The following is a 7891-nucleotide window of genomic DNA, read 5'->3' on the forward strand; positions in this document are numbered from 1 at the left end:
CACCGGACCTTCCTCGACATTTAAAGCGACACGCCGTTCGGCCTACAGGTGTGCAGTTCAACTTCACACATGTTGATCTGCACTTCACACATTTCATTTATTTACACTACACACATACACACACTTTGCATTTTGCACACTCTGTCTATATTTAATATTTTAATATTTAATTTTACACTGCAGTCATTGGAAATATGTTGTATATATATATACATATATATTTTATTTTATATTTTACTTTGTATACTTTGCACAGTCATTGTATTATATTTGTTTGTGTGTGTGTATATATATACATATATGTTTCATTTTATATACATATATATATACTTCATTTTGTATTTTATATTTTACTTGTATAGATCTATATCTTTCATCCCTGTTTTTTATATTTTATATTTTATATTTTATTCTCATGTGTTTAGTTTATTGGTGCTACTACTGTGACGACAAATTTCCCCTTGGGGATTAATAAAGTATATATCTATCTATCTATCAGTTGTCTCTCGGCAGCCACGACACACTGCAACAACAGAATACACCAGGACAACAACAACAATTGCTTTGTTTCTATAAATAAAAAAAATATTTAAAGAGCTTACACACGCATGTACACATGCATTTTTATTTTTCTCAATACTTTGACTTCATGATGTTTTGTCCACAGTTTCGTCGTCCTCTAGGTGTTATGTCTACGTATTGTCTTTTGTCTTATAATAACAAATTTAAAAATACAAATAAATACAAATAAAAAAAACAATAACAAAGGCCTCACCGGTAGTCGGTGGGAATCAAACCGGGGAACTTACGTGTCCCGGAAAAAAAAGGCGTGTTCGTTCTACACTTACGGGACTGCAATTCGTTGTTATAGTAAATTGAGATTAGAGATGAACGTGTTTGAAATCTGCTGAAAGTTTTACATTAAATATCCTAAAAAGATCCTTGAGATAAACCTCAGTCCCAAAAAAAATAGACAAAGGAAGCACGAAAAAAGTACACAGGTAGCGCATTTGGACATAAACGGAGGCTTCGGTTCATCAACACGCTGAAGGTCATTTCAGTCTTCAAATAATCCCGGCAGAGCTTTGAATTTTGTGAGCAGCTTCGGCAACAACAACCCAACTGAAGGCTCTCGGTATTAATAATGAATAATGTATTTTCCGTTTGCCGTGTGCTGAACAGCACGGCCGTCCAGACGCAGGACTTTGCTCCCGTAATCTTCCCGGCCGCACCGTTTTTAATCCAGGGTCTGCCGGTCGGACATCTACAAGGAGATGAAAACCTTTGAGCCAAGGGCAGCTCCCTGGAGCCGGGCCCAGACCCCAGAAAACCCTCGTCCATCTGGCACCGGCGGTCATTAATCAGCATTAATCTCGCTTAGGCTCACATCCACAGATAAATGAGATGAATGGAAACACACACACACACACACACACACACACACACACAGTTCTTCTGAGATGAACGTGGGTACATTTTTTCATCACGCGCTCTCTAATCCCTCAGGTCCGTCTTTAGACGCCAGTCCCGGACCCCCACTATAGGGGGAAGGCCCGCTGATGACGGCGACCTCCGTCACCAGCGCTTCCTGTCGACACCGAATTCTGCGTCTGAGGTTTTCTGGTTGCCGGTTGTTTGTTTGTTTGTTTGTTTGTTTGTTTCTCTCTCGTGGGACTCTGAGCTCGCCGCTGCTTCTCCGTTCCCGCAAAGCGTTGCCGCTGCTGCAGTGCTGCTGCCCTCCGTCTCCTCCAGAGCTCCATCGGGAGGAGTTCTTACGGGTAAAAGCGGCCTCTTAAATGAAGCTTAAATAACGCTCCAATAAATACAAATGGATACCCACAGTGTGTTAGAGTGTCTCACTGGAGCGGTCGCTGAGATATATGAATGGATTCCTTGAGAAGTTTAAGTCATTTCTCTCACACGATTTCTAATTCAATACATCGTGGACTTCTGAACAATCAATATCAATAACTAAACCGAAATTTGATTAATGGCGACATACAAATGTAAATTGCGGCCCCAGCGCTGGCCGTACACACAGATTATTTGATTGATATGGAAGTAAAGCGGAAAGAAGAAAGAAACTGTTTCTTTCTGCAGATTTGATTCACAAGATCAAGATTAATAAATCCATTTTAGCGTAGAAATTCTGCTGCTAGTGTCCAGAACTGGAGAGCATTTGGACATCGGCTTTTGGATTATCTATTCAACTACGAAGTAATTAAAAATGTTATATTATTGTGCTTTAAAGCTCCTGTTTATTACTCAGAGGTTCCCGGGGGAATCCCCCCCCCTGCCCCCCCCCACACACACACACTGGCTTCTGAACCTCCGATATGTCCAACTTGAACCCGCCGGGCCGAGACTGAGACAAACGGAGGAATTTATGTGACATTCCGACATCTCCGAGGCAAAGCTGTAAACCATGTGCTGCTCCTTTTGGCTCGAGGCCCCCGGAGGAGGAAAAAAACCAACAACCCTCGTCTTCGGGGGACCGCGCTGTAGATCATGTACTCCACATCGTATAAATAAACTCCCTTTTCCCACCGCGCCGGGCCTTTAAAGGGCGCCCTGGGTCTCAGAGGACCCTCGCCGGTGAGCTTTGACACACTGGTACAGCGGAGCCGAGTCAGCACTTTATCATATTGACTTTTTTCCCAGAGTGTGTATGCGTGAGAACAGTGACACATCTCTGGTAAATAAAGGCTCACACACACACACACACCTGCATTGTTATCCCTTGCATTGCTATTGTCCAGCCGGAGCAAACAGGAACCTCTTCAGGCCCGCGCTTGTAAACGACCCGCCGCAACAAAAAAAAGAGTTTATGAAGCCACCTCCCCTCTTTCCTCATATAACCTGCTCCCTGATGACGGAGAGGAGAGGGACCGGCACGAGGCCAGGAGACAGGCCGGAGGTGGGAATGGATCTTATTGGGCCAAAGAATAACTAATGTATGTATGACTGTCCCCATCACCTGCAGATGATGTATGCATGTGTGTGTGTGTGCGTGTGTGTGTGTGTGTGTGTGTGTGTGTGTGTGTGTGTGTTTGCCCCCTGCTGATCCGCTGGTGAATAGTGACATCACAGCTTCCCCATCACTCGTTTCCAACAGGCGGTAAACATTTTTTGCATTTTTTGTGTGGTTCTGTTTGATAAAGGAGTCGATTACCTCCTCGCTGGCTGTGGAAGAAGGACTCCACCTCTGTTGCTCTTCCTGGCATTCATGGGTTGTTTATGGGAGCGAGGGGGAAGGAGGGGGGGGGGGGCTCATTATCCAAACTAAGTGTCTAAAAATACCCCCGAGTACAGATTGCATTTGTGATTTCGTGCGAGACACACATTTTTTTTTGTCCATTGTCAAAATCTATGACGTGTGATTCTAGAGATATGATCAAATATGCGCGCGCGTGCACGTGGTGTTGGAGCTGCACGAGCCCGCCGGCGGCTCTGAGTTCAGACCTGGACGCCATGTTGACTCTAATCTAATCTAATTGATGTGGTAACACCAAACAGATGGAGAAGAAGAAGAAGAAACGTGCTAATCTAACACTGAACTAATCAACTTATGGATCCAACCTGCGTTATGGGGAAATGATTGAGCGCGCGCACACCGGCAACAATTGAGCCACGTCCTCCAGCACAGCTCCGGGTGTAAATAGTTTGTCATGAATCCTTTTCTCTGTAGTGCACACACACAAAACAAACTAAAAGATCACATGTGCTTTGCAAATATTGGCAGATACACTCAAAAAAGTGGGACTGAGCTCAATTAATATTTACTAAATAAATACTAGTAACCTTTACATAAAAAATATGTGTGTGTGCAGTTTGGCATATTATTATGTTGATTTAATACAATTTGAATTATTTATCAATTGCATTTTACTCATTTTTGTTTGAATAATATCAGCTCAAAATCACTGAGTAGAATTTAATCATATTTTATGAGTAAAGTCAACAATGTCGAAAAATTAATAAATTCTACTCAATGGGAACTCTTCAGTTTTAAACGCCGTACACTTCCGCCCAAGGAATTTGCGCCACACCTGACTTTCCGGTACACGAAGCTGGATTTATTCTTAGCAAATTAGGTTAGAAGAAAACAGCACAGACAGAGACAGACAGACAGCCCGTCCAACAGAGAGAGAGAGAGAGTTCAAAGGAGAGGGGCCAGGTGCAGTACACAAAAAAAGCAGATTGAACTGTTGAACCCGGTTTCGCGCCACTTCTCCGCACTTTGGGCTGCACGCTGCTCTCCTGCGTCAGTGACTCACTAAAAGCCACAGAAAGAACGACAGCCTCCTGACATGGCATCTCTTCTTGAGGTAAGAATGCCAACTTAATTTAATTTCAGAGAGTAAAAGTTGTATTGAACGAGCAACGTTAGTGACACTTTGAGGTTTCTACTCGGCTCTCTGGTGAGGAGTTGAGCTAGCCTCGTGTGAGCTAGCGGGTAGCTACTTTTGAATTCGAGGCATGGTGTTCTGCATTTCTGTGTCGCCTTGGGCGTCAAGAGTAAGTTAACTTAGCTATCTGATGGTTAAGTGTTTTTACGTTTCTTTAACATCGTCGATGTAACGTAGGTTGTCGGTTTCTGTGTTGAACGAGCTAACATTAGCTTACTTTACATGTTAGCTGAGGTAATGTTTAGCTAACGCTCGTGTTATAGGTTCATTACTGTGGCAGGTGGGTTAAGACACCTGAGGGGTCACGTGCTACACACTTCATCTAATAACCAAGATTTTATTGACGTGCTTTGAAATTGGTTCCACGCAGACATGTGTAGACAAGCTCACATATACCGGAGCGGTCAGTCCGGACAGTCACGTGACCAGACACGTTATTGTACAGGTCTGTTCACGTGACGTCGGGACTCTGTACACGTGACGCTCTTAACTTGATGCTGTTGACGTGGTCGGGACTCTGTTCACGTGACTGTTGTTGACATGACGCGTATAACTGCGCTATGGCGGGACATGACGGCTCACAGCTCCTCAGAAGCGCCGTGAGCTGTCCAGTGAGGGGATGGTTTCATGATCAAATCTTCATTTACTGTCCACATTATCAGATGAGGACGTCACCAAAGAGTGTCCTTTGAGTCAATGTTTACATTTATGTACAGATAATTAAGAACAATTAGTTAATTGTAAAATGCTAATTATTTTCTCCTGCCACCTTTCAGACATTATAATCCAATTTGGATGGAACAACTTCGTGACCTTAATGACACCCAGCAACACGGTGAGATTATAATCCATTTAAATGCCAGAAGCAAGCAATTATTTGTTTTTAAGATGTTTTTTTCTTTATTTGTGTTAGAGCTAGAGAGACACACAAGCACCACAGGGGAGGATCTGCAGCAAAGGGACCACCGGAAATCAAACCTTGGCCGCCATGATGACGACATGTGGCACTTGAGTGTGAATCTAGCCTTTTCATTTTTATTTACAACCTTGGCATTGAAAAGAGCAAAAGTTGATGCTTGAGATGATTTTGTTTTTACTGAAGAGGATGTATGTCCTCCCTTTGTCCTTTATCCCCTTACTCTTTCTTTTTAGGTGTGACTACGACTACCAGCATGAACCTCAACACCTTCTTTGCTGTTCCACTAGTGTGACCCATGATCGGATACAAGTTGTCAAGGATAAACGGGAGTAAGTTGTTTTAAGTTCAGTGTCTTAATTTAACAACAGAATACATTTTTATTGTTCGAACCACCTAGTCATGTTGTAAATGCTATTTAAAGTTATATTATTGTTAATCTTTTCTGTTTTGTCTTTTTTCTGGCTGTAGAGAGAATCATGTCAGCCCACAGACAACCGGTTGACCTGTGAGTCTTCAAGCAGTAATGATGACTACTCCTGCCTTAAGTTCCAGTTTCCTGAACATCATGTCGGCATGAGATTCTGTCCCCACCTGTCTTCAGTCTGGACCCAATGAGTTGTTTTTTTTACAGGGGGTTTCAGTCACATGGTTTATTTCGAGGCTTTGTCTGAGTTTCAGTGCTGCAGTTATTTACCATTCAGGTGTGTTCAGAAAAATCCAATTTGTCATACTCATTTGAAGGGCTTGCTGCAGTGATTCTTTTGTGTACACCAGGATTTCTTTGTATTTTGGCATTTTACACAAATGTTTTTGAAAGATGGTCAACAAAGTTGCACAAATAAATGTTTACATGCTGCTTTCCTAAATGTGGTAATTTTTTAACTGCGCCTCAGTAAATTCTTGCAAAAAGAAGGCATATTAAGTAGATTCTACATTTAAAAAATATGGCAACAAAGTGACAATCATTAACTTTACATAGATTTTAAGTCATGTGGTACCAATTATAAGTTGATTTGAAAAATTAATTTCAGTTTAAATGTGTAGAATTAAGTAACATTCTTCCAAGTTATGAGTTGATGTAATTTATTTTATTTATTGAATCCAAATCATTCTTATCCAGATATTTACTAAATAGAAATCAATTTTATCCACATAATTAGTAAACATAAATTACTTTTTGGCAGCTATTTGGTATATCTAAATTACTTTCTTTTGAATACCTAGTAAATATTAATCATTTCCCCTGTATAATTGATTTGGATTTACTCAACATTTGCCATATTATTAGTAAATCCAAAATATTTGTATTTAATATTTTGTTTAAATTCGCTAAATTAAATCAATAGTTTTTAATCAAAGATGAAGTATTAAATTCTATTCAATTATATTAATTGTCACTTTGTTGCCTTAATTTTATTGAGTAGACAATGGTCCAACTTTTCTGAGTGTAGTGTTCGCAAATGTACACACTCATTCATAATCTGAACGGACAGGTTAAATCAATCATCCAGACGAGCCTCGCGCGCTCAGGGAATCACGACTCTCCCCCCCCCCCCCCCCCCCCCTTCCATCTTCCATCCTCATCCTCCTTACACGGCATCGCGTGTAAGGGAATTAACAACAACAACAAAATCTCATCAAGACGTCTCACACCGCGAAATGTGGGCCAGATCAGATTAGATTGTTGTGTGTGTGTGTGTGGGGGGGGGGTGAAATCCCTCCGCCGGCGCCGCATCTCTCCAAACGGTACACACGCGGCGGACGCGTTCATTCCGTCCTGGAGACAAAGTGTCATCCGTTCAGCCGCTTTTATGACAAAACCGGCGCGACCCCCCCCACACACACACACACACACACACACACACACACACCCCACCCCCGGAGAGCTTCTTCTGGCACACATGAGACACACGTAAACGCCGCCAAATGAAAACCCCGGTTTACCTTCTTTTGGGTAATATCTTTTTTTCAAAAAGAGGACAGCGTGACGTGCCGGCGGGGATTAAAGCCGCCATGTAGGACAGGGGAGATGCTGACGTTACACAACGGGAGCGCACGGTCACCCACCTTTGTCATCCCGGAGCCGCGGCGCGGTGTGACGGCTCGTTCCTCCCGCTGGACAGAGCTCGTGTCCCCGCGAGCCGGATGACTGCTGCTGCCCCCGCGTTCCTCTCCTCCTCCTCCTCCTCTTCTTTCTCTTCTTCTTCTCTTTCTCTTTTCTCCGTTATTATTATCTTGAGGAAAGCCCCCGGTCCTCCTCCTCCTCCTCTTCTTTCTCTTCTTCTTCTCTTTCTCTTTTCTCCGTTATTATTATCTTGAGGAAAGCCCCCGGTCCTCCTCCTCCTCCTCCTCCTCCTCGCCTACAGTTGGCTCTCCTTCATGTCGGTGGTAGTTCAGGTGTCGCAGTCAGTGAGGCAGCGGATCTGCTGTCTGTCTGTCATCAGAGGCTCCTCGCGACTCCTCTCCTCGTGCAGCGGAACGGGAGTCTCTCTCTCTCTCTCTCTACAGCCAATGCGCGCGCGTTTGTGCCTGTGATGCGGGGATGAGGACTGCTATGGGTTGG

The 7891-nt window shown here is 43.2% G+C and overlaps 1 protein-coding gene and 1 long non-coding RNA gene across 4 annotated transcripts in view; one reads left to right on the top strand and one right to left on the bottom strand.

Annotated features, from left to right (window-relative positions):
* gal3st3 (galactose-3-O-sulfotransferase 3) overlaps positions 1-7479 on the bottom strand; it is a 25118-nt gene extending 17639 nt beyond the window's left edge. Inside the window, exon 1 of the mRNA XM_056443214.1 lies at positions 7396-7479. The gene's annotated coding sequence lies outside the window, so the exon portion shown is untranslated. The remainder of the gene's footprint in view (positions 1-7395) is intronic.
* LOC130212079 (uncharacterized) lies at positions 4239-6184 on the top strand. 3 transcript variants are annotated; one of them, XR_008835231.1, is made up of 5 exons: positions 4239-4328; positions 5186-5244; positions 5329-5423; positions 5562-5657; positions 5797-6184. It is a non-coding gene; the product is annotated as an uncharacterized LOC130212079 (long non-coding RNA). The 3 variants fall into 3 exon arrangements; XR_008835229.1 differs by having other exon boundaries at positions 4241-4328; positions 5323-5423; XR_008835230.1 differs by lacking the exon at positions 4239-4328 and having other exon boundaries at positions 4974-5244; positions 5298-5423.
* Positions 7480-7891: the final 412 nt, after the last annotated feature.

Source organism: Pseudoliparis swirei, chromosome 21, assembly GCF_029220125.1.
Source record: "Pseudoliparis swirei isolate HS2019 ecotype Mariana Trench chromosome 21, NWPU_hadal_v1, whole genome shotgun sequence".
Lineage (NCBI taxonomy): Eukaryota > Metazoa > Chordata > Actinopteri > Perciformes > Liparidae > Pseudoliparis > Pseudoliparis swirei.